This window comes from Pseudorca crassidens, chromosome 1 (assembly GCF_039906515.1).
Source record: "Pseudorca crassidens isolate mPseCra1 chromosome 1, mPseCra1.hap1, whole genome shotgun sequence".
NCBI classification, from domain to species: Eukaryota; Metazoa; Chordata; class Mammalia; order Artiodactyla; family Delphinidae; genus Pseudorca; species Pseudorca crassidens.
Genome location: NC_090296.1, coordinates 2,456,019 through 2,471,353, shown reverse-complemented (window position 1 = coordinate 2,471,353; position 15,335 = coordinate 2,456,019).

The following is a 15,335-nucleotide window of genomic DNA, read 5'->3' as shown; positions in this document are numbered from 1 at the left end:
CAAGACAGTGGGCAGAGCATAAGTCCTGGGTTGGGACCCTGTGCTGGTCCATAAAGCTGGTCCTAGACATGCTTTCCTTGCTCTGTCTCATCAGTGAGGCCACCCCTGACCCCTCCCCCCACGCCTGGTACACCCTTTCCCTGCACTCCAGCTGGCCTTGTACATACTGTTTAAAGCCTGCCTCTCACCTCTGGAACAGATGCTTCATGCGTGGAGGAGGTGGGGAAGAAATCTCCCCAGCGCCTGGAACACCGCCCAGCACATAAGAGGTGCTCAATAAACACATTGAATGAACAAAAAAGTGAGTGAATCAGTGAATAAATGAATGAATGAGTGGATGGACGGGCTTCCTTCCTGTGGCATCCCTTTGCAGCTTCCTCGGACCTGCCAGCTCATCTCCCGCTGCTCCCCACCTTCAGAACCACTGCTGGACCCTTGGGCTCTGTGTCACATCCTGCTGCTGCCCTTGTGGGCTTGTTGCCAGGCGCTTGGTGCTGTGGAATTCTGGAAGCGGCAGCTGTGACCCACTGCCCACCCAGCCTGTCTGAGCAGCCCCTTGGCCATTCTCAGCCCTGCCCCTCCTCTGAAATTTAGATTTTTAGCCCTAAGCTCCAGGCTCCTTTGTAGGTACTTGCCGACTTGGTAAAACTATGATTCTCAGAGAAAGCTCTTACCACGTGACTCCCACTTTGTAGGTGGGTGAGCTGAGCAGGAGAGGTCGAGCAACTTCCCGGAGGCTGCACAGCTGCTGGGTGGGGACTTGAACCTGAGCCTCTGGCTCTAACAGTTCACATGCCCCCGGCTGGGTGCTTGTCCAGACTGGAGATGTTGGGTGGGGAGCGCCAGCCCTGACAAAGCCTCCTGCCGGGAGCCTGTATTGTTCCTGGGATTAGGCTCTGGGGAGGCTGGGCTACAGGCCGAGTGTCACCAGGGCTCGCAGCTCTTTCCAGGGGCTTCCAGAGCCTCGGTGGCGGGGCAGGGCAATGCCCATCTCCCTCATCCTGAGAGGAAGCAGCCTGGGGACAGTACCTCAAAAAGGACAGGGGTGCTTCTCGGTGCTTCCAAGCTGGGGAGGGGCTGCAGAGGGAGTCGCCCCCCCCATACCCCCAGGCAGCAGGGGCCCCAGGATAGGGACTGTGCAGGTGCCCTTCTCCGCTGAGAGTGACAGGCCACGCCTAACAGTGAGTAGCTCCAGCCATTCTGTCCCAAAGGCCCACATTAACACCGCAGGGCTCAGAGGAGGGGCCCGGACCCACCCTGCCCTGTAGAAGAGGGGGAACTAGGAACTAGGAGGAGAGGTAAAGCGGTCCCATGGCCTGTGTTCCAGAACCCTGCCTGCTGGAAGCTTCCCAGCACCTCCTGCTGCCTCGTGACCTCCCCAGAGGTTGAGGGGACTGGTCAGGTAACTCTGACATGGTTTCATGGCTGCATGAGTCTGCCTTCCGTCAGCTCCCCGAGGGCGCTTCTACACACATTTTTATCCTCGCCACTTCCCGCCCCTGGTAAGTGAGTGCTGCTACCTCATCCCCATTTGACGGATGAGTAAACTGAGGCCAGAGAAGATCGATAACCTGCCACTCAAGTTCACACCCGCAGGAGAGGGCCTGGAGTCCACGAGCTCCCACACCTGCAGGCAGCAGCGCCTGTGCCTGCAGTTCCAACAGCAAAGCACCTCTGCCCAGGGCCCAGCTGAACAGGGTGCCAGGCAGTGCTGCGTGGGAGGTGGGGCTGGAGGGTGGCAGTCACGCCTGGGCCTGCAGGTACTGGCTCTGGGCCTGTTAGGCCAAAAAGGAATCCATCGGGTTACATGTTGGACCCAGATTTCTCATCTCAGAGGGACTTTCATCTCTCTCACCAGCCAGTTGGGACCCCTGGCCCCCCAAGCCCTGCACCCTCCTGCCCAGGGGCCACTGACTGAGCTGGGTCCTAGTCGGGCACAGTGTGCTGCTCTGGGGTCTGGCCTTGTGGGCAAACAACAGTAGTGGGTGGTCTGGGAGGTGGTGATGCTCCCCAGCCCTCCTTGGTGCCCCCTTCAGAGCTCAGCACAGAAGTGATCTGCTGCTGACCTGGGGTGGGGGGCGGGCACGTGTTGAAGGAGGCCTGGCTCCTGATCCCCTGGGCCCTCCATTCTAGCTCCTCTGGGGGCTGGTCCCACCCCGCTCCGGCATCCCCTTTGTCACTCCCTCACCTGCCCCTTCCCACCGCCTTTGCTGCTGCTGTCACTGGACCCCAGGGTGCCCTGGCTTCCATCTTCTCTGGTTAGAATCCTCCTCTGGTCCACTCCTTTCTCACCTTGTCTCCGCCAGGCATCGGGCTAAGCACTTAGTAGGCTTTATCTCTTGAAATCCTAACAGCCACCAGACACAGCCTTGGGGGGGCGGGATGCGGGGAGGCGGGTGACCCTTTTTCCCACTTCCTGTTCCAAAACTCAGGGCAGGCCAGAGGGAAGGGTGTGGACTGGGCCCTAGGCTCCTGGATCCCGGGGTGGTGGACCTGGGCTTCACTCCAAAGGCTCTCCGGACCGGCTGCCCAGGGCTACAGGGAGGGGTCCTCAGCACCCTGCCGACTCTGGCCCCCAGGGCTGCACGCCCACCCCGTCTAGGCTCACAGCCACCCTACATGGCCACTCACTGACAGTGAGTGACGTGTACCACTCGTCCGTCTCCTCATTTCTGAATGACGATATCTTAGAGTTACTTTAAGGCCCAGGTGTGCGCTGCTGGATGACTCAGGCCTCTGTAACTCAACAGGCTTCACACCTATTGGTGGTTACTGGTAGCTGCTACTAATGACAGCTTATCTGTTCATCGACAGGGCTGTGGGCAGGAGCCGGTGCTGGGCGCTGGGCTGAGGAGGGAGGGGCGGGGCTCTCCCCCCTTCCAGCCTTCAGGAGCACCTTGACGTCCCCACCCTGAACTCCTCCCCCCTCCCCCTCTTCTCCATTTCATGTGTCATGAGTGTCACCTTCCTAGTACCTGTCTGTCCCTCCAGTGTGTCTGCACCCCTCCGTGGCCCCATCAGTCTGCAGGGGCCTGGCACCCAGAAGTGCGTGGGGTGGGAGTGAGGGTGAGTGAGACATCTCAGCCCCCTCTCATTTTGCAGGTGGGAAAGCCAAGGCCCAAGGAGGTCAGGGGGAGGCCCAAGGACACAGTGAAGTGGGTCAGTGTTGGGAGGCTGCGAGCCAAGCGAGGGACCTTAAACTAAGTCTTTGGTTTGATCTCAGGTAGAGATCTGGGTTCCGGAAGGCTCCAGGAGCTGCAGTTACAGGTCAGTTTCAGGCCAACGAGCATCCTGGGGACACTGCTGTGTCGTTCTGCACCTGCCCTGACAGGAGCTCAGGTGTCTGCCTGGGTGTCCACGGCAGCCTGGGCAGCTGGGATGGGAGTGGAGCAAGCCACACCTACGAAGGGCTTCTGGAAAGCTGAGTAGCACTGCCTCTGCTGGGTCTCCAGGGAATACGACGGGGGCCCCAAAGACCCCTGGAGGTGTGAGCCGTCCCCAGGCATCCCAGGGAGAATGCCAGAGGCCTTGACTTTCCCCAGCCCCACTGCTGCAGCCTGTCAGGCCCCACCCAGCTCAGGCCCCTACTTCACCTCTTCACACACAGCAGTACCACTCGCTGGGCATCCTGTCCCCAACCACGTTCTTCCTGAGTGTCCACAGCAGCCTGATGAAACCCGGATCTGACCAGGCCACCCTCACTCCTGCTTGCCTGTAGGATGAAGTCCGACTTCCTGTACCTGGCATTCAAGGGCCTCCATCTCTGCCTCTAGTGTCTGGACTGCCCTTAAGAGGGAGGGATGGGGTGTTCCCCAGGCAGGAGGTGGTGGTGGCTGTGAGCCTTGTCCATATGTGGCCAGGCCACCCAGACTGCACTGAGCTGCTGGGCCGAACACGGCTTTCCTAACCCTGGGTGTGCAAGCATGAGGGCATCTGTGAGTGTGGCTGGGTGTGAGATGGTGAGTCCAGCGATAATGTTGGGGCACTGTAGGATATTCCCAAGAGGTTTTTGTTTTTTGGTGGTTTTTTTTGGCTGCGTTGGGTCTTCGTTGCTGCATGGGGGTTTCTCTAGTTGTGGCGAGCAGGGGCTACTCTTCGTTGCGGTGCTCAGACTTCTCATTGTCGTGGCTTCTCTTGCTGCGGAGCACGGGCTCTAGGAGCTTGGGCTTCAGTAGTTGTGGCACGTGGGCTCAGTAGTTGTGGCACGTGGGCTCAGTAGTTGTGGCTCGTGGGCTCTAGAACTCAGGCTCAGTAGTTGTGGCGCACGGGCTTAGTTGCTCCGCAGCATGTGGGGTCTTCCCAGACCAGGCCTCGAACCCGTGTCCCTTGCATTGGAAGGCAGATTCTTAACCACTGTGCCACCAGGGAAGCCCCTCCCAAGAGGTTTTGCTGCTGGGGCCGCATCCTGGGACCAGCTTTCCCTCCAACTGTCTCTTAGCAACCAGAGCTCCTGAGGCTCCACCGTTCAACCCCTTCCAGGCCTGGGCCTCAGACGGCCTCAGCAGAAACAGTGTGGCTTTGGTCAGAATGGCAGATGGGGCACAGAACTGGGCCTCTGACCCCTGCAGGTGGAGTCTCAGGTCAGGCTTAACTTCGTGCCCCAAGATAGCTGGAGCCACATGACTGGCTCTTCTTGCCCTGCCTCCACCCCTAGCTCTAACCCAGCCCCAGGGGCCGAGCCAGCTTTGAGGCTGGAGGGGGCTGACCAGGTAAGTCCCTGCTCTGTAGCTCAGAGGCAGAACCCTCTTACAGCCCTCCCAACCTGGAGGGGTCTTCTGTCCATCAGGCCTTGTTCTGGGTCCCATGCCCTGGTTACCCTCTGCCCTGTGATCTGCACTCTGTGTTGTCTTGCTGCCAGCTGGACCAAGCACACCTTCCCATACCTGTCGCTGACTCTGATCACCTGCTAGCTGGGTCCCAGGACCATCCTCCCTGGGCATGGCTTCTGGACAAGTAGCACCCCTGGTTACTGGAGCAATAATCCCCAGGTGTGTGCAGGTCTGCCATGGTAGCCTCTATGATGGCTATGGTTGGTGTTCTTGTCCCATGTCTGGGGACAGTGCTTCCTGTTCCAAAGAGGGGGTCCAGATGAAGGGCTCCAAGCAGCCCACCTGCCCAGGTTGTGTCCTCCTGCCCTGGGACTGGCAGGAGGGTAGGCCCATGACCCTCTTCATCCCTGGACCTTCTGTTGTCCTGGTCGTCACACCCTGACATCCCTACACCACAGTGTAAGGAACCCGTGTGAGGATGAGCACGCAAAGGATGGGGGCGGAATGCCACGGAGGGCACGGGACGAGGATGGCCAGCGAGGCGGGTGCGCCCTGGGGTCTGCAGAGGTCCTAGGATGCTCCGACACGGACTGGGGGCGTGGCCTCGATAGTGGGCGAGGCTTCAACGGGAGGGGCGGGGCCTGCTTTCTGAGACCTGTGGGCCCCTCTCGCCTGCCACGCTTCCTTCTGGTTGGGGGCTTACGTCTTGCTTGGTGGTCCTGCTGCTCTTTCCCCCTGGCGCTGGGCCCTCCCCTCCGATCCTATGTCCTAGACGTGGTGACAATGACAACGTGGACGATAAGAAGAGCTTTGGGGACTTCCCTGGTGGCACAGTGGTTAAGAATCTGCCTGCCATACAGGGGATACGGGTTTGAGCCCTGGTCCCGGAAGATCCCACATGCCGCGGAGCAACTAAGCCCGTGCCCGACAACTACTGAGCCTGCGCTCTAGAGCCCGCGAGCCACAACTACTGAAGCCCACGTGCCACAACTACTAAAGCCTGCATGCCACAACTACTGAAGCACACGTGCCTAGAGCTGGTGCTCTGCAACAAGAGAAGCCACTGCAATGAGAAACCCGCGCACCGCAACGAAGAGTAGCTCCTGCTCGCCGCAACTAGAGAAAGTCCGCGCGCAGCAACGAAGACCCAACACAGCCAAAAAATAAATAAATAAATTTATTAAAAAAAAAAGAAAAGAAGAGCTTTGGCTTTCGCCTTTCCCAGGTCCCCGCCCTGGCGGGGGGGGGGGGGGGTCCTCTGGAGACATCCCGCCCGGCCAGAGCCTCTACCCAGACCCTCCCACTCCCTGCTGACCGCCCTGGCTCAGCTCTCTAAACCTGCCCATCCTCCAGGCCCTCCTCAAAAGTACCCCCTCCCAGATGTGGACCCAGTTTAACTTCTCACCTCTGAGAATCATACTCTGTCACCCCCTCCCAGACACAGCCCACAACCTCCCAGCAACGGTGTCATCAGTGTCCCTAAGGCCAGGCTTCCAGAGGCCAATCAGATGTGCCGTGGCTAGGTGGCTTCCACAATGGCCACCAGCAACACGGCCCAACTCGGCTACAAGGATCTTTTGCTACAAGATCTAGGATGGAGTCTTCCTACGGCTTGTGACTTGCAGTCCTGAGGGGCCAGGAAGCTGACGAGGGTCCTTTCTCCCAGAGCAGGGTGGGGTCTCCAAGAGGAAGCGCCAAGTCTCACTCACCCCCAGCCCCCTACAGCTGGGAAGTCCTGATGTTTTTCAAGGGTAAATGGAGGTTTCTGGAACCATAGCTGGGTGAGAAGGATGTCTCCATCAGGCAGAATCTGCTGGCACACTTTCCTCACAATTGGCTTGGGGTCTGCCCACGCTGGGTAGGTGGGTGGGTGGATGGGTGGGTGGATGGATGGGTGGATGGATGGGTGGGTGGATGGATGGGTGGGTGGATGGATGGGTGGATGGATGGGTGGGTGGATGGATATGTGAGTGGGTGGATGGGTGGGTGGATGGGTGGGTGGAGGGATGGGTGGGTGGGTGGGTGGGTGGGCAGATACCATGTTCCCAACAAAGGCCAGCAGACCTCCCTGCACACCCTGAGTGCCCAAGGCTCCAGGCCAGGAAAGGATCACAGAGCCTGTTCATAAAACAGCTGAGGAGGTGGGTGAAGCTCAGCCTGTAGAAGACAAGCCTCAGGGGAGCAGAAGAGGCGCCTTTGAGGGTTTGGAGGGCTCTCCACTGGGAGAGGCAAGGACACCCCCTCCTAACCTCATGGCTCTAGGGATGAACCCAGGACTAGTGCGGGAAGTGGGAGGGAGGCAGGTGGTGTGTTGAGGCAAAGCCAACTGCTGGAGCCTGCCTCCTCTCCTGCTGTGTTCCTGACAAATGGTAAACGGAACCGGTTTTCTTGCTAACTTACATTTTCAGTTCCAAATGGTGTGTGACTTCAAACATGTTCCAGTTAACAAAGTGTCTTTTTGTTGCAAGCAACACACTGACAGTCACAAATGAAATACACAGAGGTGCATATGATGCGAAGCCACACAGTGCCCAGCCACCCTCCCCCAGTCTGCTCCTTGATCCTATGGGGCTCAGTGAGGCTCACAGCGGCCCCTGCAGCTGTACACACCACATCTACCTCTCATCTCTGACTTGCCAAATTTCAGACACTATGGACTCCTCAGTGTGAGAGGTGGAAATTCAAGAACATTACAGTTGACCCTTGAACAATGCGAGAGTTAGGGGTGCCGAGCTCCTGTGCAGTCAAAAGTCTCAGTATAACTTTACAGGTGGCCTTCTGATCTGAGGTTCCACATCCGAGGATTCAACCAACCTCGGGTTGGGTAGTGCTACGGTATGTATTGAGTGAGAAAAACAAAAACAAAAACCCGCGTATAAGTGGACTCATGCAGTTCAAACCCATGTTGTTCAAGGGTCCACTGCACGTGACCCTCCTATTTTTCATATTTACATAGCTACTTTTATTCTTCTATTTTTTTTTTGGTAACTTTAAATAACATTCTTTCTACCATATAGCCTAGCAATTCCGCTGCTAGGTATATACCTAAGAGAAATGATAACGTGTCCACGGGACTTCCCTGGCAGTCCAGTGGTTAGGACTCGTCGCTTCCACTGCAGGGGGCACGGGTTCGATCCCTGGTCGGGGAACTAAAATCCCGCATGCCGCGCAGCACAGCCAAAAAAAAAGAAAACATGTTCATACAAAAACCTGTACATAAATGTTCATAGCAGCATGACTCACGATAGTCAAAAGGGGGAAAACAACTCAAACATCCAGCAGCTGACGAATGGTTAAATAATATGCAGTCCATTCCCACAATGGAATATTATTCAATTATAAAAAGGAATGGGGACTTCCCTGGTGGCGCAGTGGTTAAGAATCTGCCTGCCAATGCAGGGGACACGGGTTCGAGCCCTGGTCTGGGAAGATCTCACATGCCACGGAGCAACTAAGCCCACGTGCCACAACTACTGAGCCTGCGCTCTAGAGCCCACAAGCCACACCTACTGAAGCCTGTCTGCCTAGAGCCCGTGTTCCACAACAAGAGAAGCCACCGCAATGAGAAGCCCGCGCAGCACAACGAAGAGTAGCCCCCACTCGCCGCAACTAGAGGAAGCCCGTGTGCAGCAACGAAGACCCAACACAGCCAAAAATAAATATATAAAATTTAAAAAAAAAAAAGGAATGAAGTACTGAGACAGGCTTTACCACTGAACACACTATGCTGAGTGAAAGAAGCCAGACACACACAAAACACATATTGTGTGATTCCGTTTATGTGGAATGTCCAGAATAGGCAAATGCATAGAGAGAGACAGTAGAGCTGTGGATGCTCAGGGCTGGTGGGGAGGGAGAAACAGGAGAAATAGACTGCCAGTGAGTACAGGGTTTCTTTGTGGGGCGATGACAGTGATGCAAGTAGACAGCAGTGATGGTTGCACAACCTTGCCAATGGACAAACTCCCGCAGAATCACACACTGTAAAAGGGCGCGTTTTATGCTGGGTGACATCTATCAATAAAGCTGTTATATGTAAAAATATGTACTCATTGGGTAAAGAAGATGTAGTATACATATACAGTGGAATATTTCTCAGCCATTAAAAAGAATGAAATAATGCCATTTGCAGCAACATGGATGGACCTAGAGATTATCCTGCTGAGTGAAGTCAGACAGACAGAGAAAGACAAATACCCTATGATACCACTTATATGTGGAATCTAAAATATAACACAAATGAACTTATCTATGAAACAGAAACAGACTCACAGACATAGATAACAGACCTGTGGTTGTCAAGGGAGAGGGACGGACTGGGAGTTTGGGGTTAGCAGATGCAAGCTATTATATACAGAATGGATAAACAACAAGGTCCTACTGTATAGCACAGGGAACTATATTCAATATGGTGTGATAAACCATAATGGAAAAGAATATGAAAAAGAATGTATATAGATGTATAACTGAATCGCTTTGAGCAGAAACTAACGCGACATTGTAAATCAACTATACTTCAATAAAATAAGTTAAAAAATATATATCTATTCGTTCACATTCACTTCTGACCCAGCCTCGGGGAGGCAAGGTCACTGGTCCCGCCCCACCCGGCATTCCCCCATCCCTCGTCAGTCAGCCCCAAACAGTGAACCTGAACACCGTCCAACATCAACCTGCGAACACATACTGACAGATGGGAGGCTGAGGTTGGGGGAGGATCCTGCAAAGGACCAGAATCCTGTTGTGGCCATAAGTGTGGTTTAAGAGAATAAGTGCTGTGCACTGGATACTCACCCTGTGCCAAGGTGACGGTGCTGAGTGTTTTACATGCATCTCATTAAGCCTCAGGATGACGTGAGGTCAGGCACCGTGTCCCCCATTTTACAGAGGAGGAAACTGAGGCTTAGAGACATCACAGGACTGCTAGAACGTGGCAGAGCTGGGAGGAGAGCCCAGAGTGTAAATCCAAAACTCTTGGCCACCTGGGAGAACAGCCCACATTTGCTTTCTGTCTCCAGGTATGGGTTTTCTTACGCTGGTGCTCACGTAGACCCGTTCATTTTATGTGTTTTAAGCCCTTTGTGCGATGCAAGACCTATCTCGAGAACGTCCTTCGGTGCAGAGGAAGGCAGTAGAGGCAAGGGCTCCCACCCCCCACGCCCCCTTGCCGCCCACCCGGTACCAGGATGCTCCGGCCCCCCTGGGCTTCATCCTGACCTCAGGTGGGTGCAACCTGGGCCGTGACCGTGACCTGCTTCCTGACAGACAATGGGAAGCCTGTTTGCCTTCCCGGGTGCCGGATTAGACAATGTTTAGCTTTCCCTCGGAGGAGAAGTGTTGCCCCTCCCCGGCGTGGCAGGGCCAGCCGCTGGGCCGCCGCCAGGAGCCTCTCCCTGTTGCTCAGCGCCTCAGTGCCCATTCTAGAGGTTTAATCATTAACGGGCACATTTGGCCTTTGATTTCAGGTTGGAATTTGGGAGCTGTGCCCAGGAACAATTACCTCTGACACACTATTTCGTGTAAAATCACTCTTAGCTGCCATTCGCTGATAAAGCTGGAATACAGAGGAGTCCGTTAACCGCATTGGCCTCTCGGCCTCCGTGGAAGGCAACCGTGGGACCTGCCTTTTGGCGGCCGTGAAGTAGGTTCTAGAACATCTGCTGGCCCTGCGGCTGCGTGGTGGCCTCACCCCCACGTGCAATTCTGAGGCTGGCAGAGTGGCCGGAGCAGCACCGCTCAGGGCAGATCCCCCAGAAGCCAGGCCCCTGTTGGCTCTAGGCTCCCCGAGCGAGAAGCCGCTGAGATCAACAGCCCCGCACCCTTCCAGCCCGGGGTGGGGCCCAGGCTTCAACACCCACCTCTCGTCACCCCTGGGAGGAGCAGCCGCTGCCTGGCATGGGAGTGAACTCCCCATCCCGGGCGGACTCCAAGCTGGGGCGCCCACTCAGGGTTCCCCCTGACCTGAGCCGGCTTTCGGGAGTCACCGCCAGGTACCGAAGCCACGCGTCCTCCCCCATCCTCCTTCCCCTGCACCCTGCCTCCCTGACTGCCACTGAGACCCGCCTCCCCCGCCCTCTCCTGGGAACGGCCCTGGGAGGCACGGGGCCTCCCATCGTGAGCTGCAGGGGGGGGTGGGGGGGGTGGGCGCTGCCTTTCTGCTGCTCGGGGCGTTGCCGTTGCCGTTGCCGGAGCAGCTGGCTGGAGGGGGAGCCCGGTTGAGAGAGGCCTGCTTGGGAGGAGGGTGGTGGCTGACCCGATCTCCTTCAAGGGACCCTCTGCCTTCCTGCCCTCCTGCATCTCTGCCGCCTGAGCCCTGCCCCACTCCTCCCCAGAAACCTGAGGCTGAAACCTCAGAATCTCCCACCTTCCCCTGCGCTGCAATTCCCCTCGAGCTGGCCCGTCCCCTGTCCCCTGCTGCAGTGCCAGTATCGGGGGGGCCAGTCAGCACGGGTTTGCTCAGGGGTGACCACACGGTCGGCACCCGGATGGGCACGACCTCGGACACTCCCAGCTTGTCAACTGGAAGGGACTTGGAGGCCAGCGTGTCAGAAGTTCTCAGACGCAGAAGGGCCACAGGGGCCAGGTACACTGAGGGGCAGGCCAGAGCCTGCACACTTCTATGCCACAGCCACTGCCTGTTTTTGTTTTGTTTTTTTAAAAATATTTATCTATTTATTTTTGGCTGCGTCGGGTCTTAATTTCAGAACGTGGGATCTTTTGTTGCAGCGCGTGGGCTTCTCTCTAGTTGTGGCACACGGGCTTCAGAGCATGCGGGCTCAGTAGTTGCAGTGTGTGGGCTCTCTAGTTGAGGCACACGGGCTCACTGGTTGTGGCGCAGAGGCTCAGTTGCCCCGGGGCATGTGGGATCTTAGTTTCCCGACCAGGGATGGAACCCGCATTCCTTGCACTGGAAGGCGGTCTTAACCACTGGACTGCCAGGGCAGTCCCCACTACTGCCTGTTTTGCCCAAGTAGCCGCGGGCCTCCCTGTGGGGCTCTGCTCTGTGACCCTGGTCGCTGGGCGTCATCTCCCCACCACCCTGTGGGGCTTTGGGGCCTTCCTGCCAGCCAGCCCCGGCTCCAGATGGCCAGACACTCCCAGAGCCTCCGGCTGGCCGGGTGCGGGGCTCCCGTGGCACCGGAAGAGCTGCCTGGAAAGGCAGGATGGGCACACCCTGTTAGGGGCTTGCCCACTGTCCCCCTGGGAGCCTTCCTGGAATCCAGGAAATTAAGGACTCAGGCAGGACCCCCAGGGGCCTAGTGGCCCCGCCTCTGTCTTGCTGCAGGACTCCCGGCCCTGTTCTTGGCTCTGCCGGGGAAGCCAGACCCTGCTGCCCAGAAGCGGGGTGGTGCTCAGGGGGGAGGGCAGCTGGGGCCTCGCGGGGAGCAGACCCTCCAAGTCCCCTCCACGTCTGCCCTCTCCTTTGCACCCCTGCTGCTGCCATGCCCCCTGGACCAGGGCAGTGGCTGCCCGGCCGGTCGCCCTGCTTCGTCCTTGCTGTGGCCCCGTCCACCCTTGGGCCGGCTCCTTGGATTCGAGTCGTTTACTGGTCCCTGTTGCTTTAGGAACAGACTTGAAATCTTAACTTGACTCACAAAGAGGTGGCTGCAGGGATTGTGGGGTCGGGGGACAGACCCTTGTGTAGGCAGGGTTTGCTTCACAGATACGTCCCGGAGGGATGAAAGCGCTGAATGTAAACAACAACAAGTCAGAAACGTTTAGAAGAAAGTCTGGGCGCGTGGACCCGCCCGAGGAGGGGAGCGGCGTCCTTGCCCCGGAGAGGGGCGTGGCCGGCTGCTCCCTGGGCCAGGCATCCAGCGAAAACAAAGGCCAAGGATGCCACCCTGTCCACTGGGCCCCATGCAGGGTCAGGGACCTGCATCTCCCCAAACAAACAGGCTGTTATCTCCAGTGCCATGTGGCAGAGGGAGCCGAGGTTTTCCAGACGTCTGGGGAGCCGTCTCCCATTCCCCACACTGCCCACGCCCAGCTTGGTGGGATGCTTTGGGTGTGCAGCCAATGGCAGCGCTTGGGCCCTGGGGCAGGAGGGAGCACAGGGAGGCCGCTGGCCTGGGTGGGGCCCTCGGACCCTGCTGACACCCACATGCAGGCCTGTGAGGACCAGAGTTGGGCGCTCCACACCGGGCAGGGAAATGACGCGCCCCACGCAGTCCTCTCCAGTTCAGTGCCACGGGGGGCAGCCTGTGAGGGGAGGCCTGGCAGAGGCCCTGTCAGCCCTCCCCTGCATACCCGACACTTCCCAGACGGCTGAGGTGAACCAGCCCTGTCCCAGCCCCAGAGCCTTTAAGAGACCAGCGGGGAGGCCGCTCTTTATGAGGTGCTGTGGTAAGGATGACGCATGTGTAGAGGCAACAGAGACAGACATAGACACACAAGAGCCTCGATAGACATAGACATAGACACACAAGAGCCTCGATAGACATAGACAGACAGACATACAAGAGCCTCGATTACCAGAGCCTCAGTCTCTGCATCTATAAAACGGGGACAAGAATCAGGGCACTGCCTCAGGGTGCTCGGAGGATGGAGGTGACATAATCCTGGCACCTGGCAAGTGGTCAGGGCACGGCATGGGGCCTGGGTGCACGCCCAGGTGCAGCGGGGCAAGGGGCTCCCTGGGGTAGGGAGGGAAGGCTTCTCATCCTGTGTCTGCTCTGGGTGAGCCAGGCTGACCACGAGGACAAGGGTACCCCGGCAGAGGGCATAGGACGCCTGGAAACTGCAAAGCCCCAGGAAGACTGCATGCTCAGAGGCTGGGGGGAGGGGCCGAACAAAAGGATGGCAGGGAAGGGCTGGTCCCGATTGGGCCTGGCCGAAGGCCGAGAGGGGCGGCCTACCAGAACTTTCCTCCTGGGCGTTCCCTGCCCTCTGCTGCCTGTCAGGGCCTCTGGACAGTGCAGACCAGCTGGCTGGGTGCCTGGGCTAACATTTCCATTTAAAATTCCCAAGTTGCCCTAAAGGACCCAGCAAGAGCACAGAGTGAGGGGTGGAAGATGTTAGCTGAGAATCTGTCCTGTCTCTGGAGTTCTCCTGACCCTTCTCCTGTCCCTGCTGCCCCTGCAATGCTATGAGGTCTGCTCCCTGCAGTTGAGTTTCTTTACAAAAGAGGAAAACAAGGCTCAGAGAGGAAAGAGCTCTCAGAGTCCCACTGTTGGTCTAAGGCCAGATCGGCTTTAAATCCAAGTCTTTTTTATCACTGGGACCGGAGGGGACCAAAGAAGTCCACCACGGCCAGCAAGGATGGACCATACTGTACCGCATCCCAAATTCCTTTGGCCCAGAGTCCCTCTCCACCCCACCGATCAGGGGAGCCTGGTGGACGCCCACCCTGGTGGCCCCTCCCGCAAACTACAGGCACTCAGGAGTGTCCCTGAGGCTTCCCCTGGCCAAGGTCAGGACTGGCAATGCTGACCTTGAAAGTGGTCATGGCCACAGTGGTCTCTGCTGGGCTGCTCTGAGGGCAGCAGATCCAAAGCTGGTGGTGAGGCCTCCAGCCCTGCCTGCGGCCCGAAGTCCCCTGCACTCAGGAGGCAGCTGTCAGCGTCCCTGGTGGATGTCCGTCTCTGAGTGCACGGAGGCCGAACAAAGGATGGTGCCCAGCCCTGAAACAGGAGAATCTAACAGCAGCCCCTGGAGGGGACCCAATGATCAGCGTAGACCCACACCGTGGGGCTCCCAGCCACTTCCCTTCTCCAGGAAAGCCCCTTACATGGGGTGCCCAGTGGCCAAGTCTGGGCCTGGTCACCCTGCCTACTGGCCTCAGTTGCTGGTCTCGGCGTGGGCCCCTGACTCAAGCTGACCAATCAGAATTTCCTTCCTGGAAATCTGGCTCTGATTGGCCCACAGAGGAGCCCTGAGGGCCACACCTGGCGGCAGGGGCCCTTCCTCATCCATAAAAGAATATTAAAAATGACATTTTCCAAACATGTTGGCATAAAGACGAGTATATGCATATTATATGTGGAAATATTTTCTTCAACCTAAAAGCTCATTTCTTTTCCTTCCGATTTGAGAAGAAATAAAAACAATTTGGGGGGCACTGAGCCTGCTGTGCCTCTTGAAGGCCCCCCAAGGTCAGCGCTGCAGGCTCGCTGGTCGCGCTCCTTCTTGACCTGGGAGACGCCTCACCTCCTTCCTGACTGTCTCCTTTTGGCCTGAGCTGCCCAGAGCTGGATTCTGAGTGCTGGTGGCCTAAGAACTAACGTGGCCTTCCTGCCGTGGCTGTGCCTCGGAGCGAGCCCAAGTGTCACTCATCACCCCTGCAGCCGCGGACCCGTTTCACAGGTGAGGACACCGGGGCCTGGAGAGTTAGCTGCCTTGCCCGGGGCCCCGCTGTGGGTCCAGAGCCAGGTTCCAAGAATTCATGTGCAGCTTGTTCTTTGTAAGGAAAGGTGAGCAGCTTCCTTCCCAGTTTCTCCTGCCCACTCTTTCCTTCCTTCCTGGTTCTTCCTCTGTTTGCACTTAGGCTGGGGTCACAGCAGGATGGAGCTGGGAGAATGAGACTGGGGGTGAGAGGATGGCGAGGGTGGACAGACCAGACAAGTG